This window comes from Penaeus monodon, chromosome 30 (genome assembly GCF_015228065.2).
Source record: "Penaeus monodon isolate SGIC_2016 chromosome 30, NSTDA_Pmon_1, whole genome shotgun sequence".
In the NCBI taxonomy this organism is placed as follows: domain Eukaryota; kingdom Metazoa; phylum Arthropoda; class Malacostraca; order Decapoda; family Penaeidae; genus Penaeus; species Penaeus monodon.
Window position 1 is genome coordinate 27553764 of NC_051415.1, and position 200 is coordinate 27553963.

Below are 200 nucleotides of genomic sequence, written 5' to 3' on the forward strand. Positions count from 1 at the left end.
TTTAAAAAGGGGCAGCCGTGTTAGTGTTGACGAAGAATTGTGAAACTTTTCGCTAACAAAAAAGGAAAATGAAGTGACAGGGTAATAATCTCTCGGTTAAAACGTTGTCAGATTACTCGGTGAGTTGCTTCTTAGCGAGCTGTGCCGCGAAAATGATTTTCCTGGTAAAGGAATTCATACATACAGACGCACGTATAGTC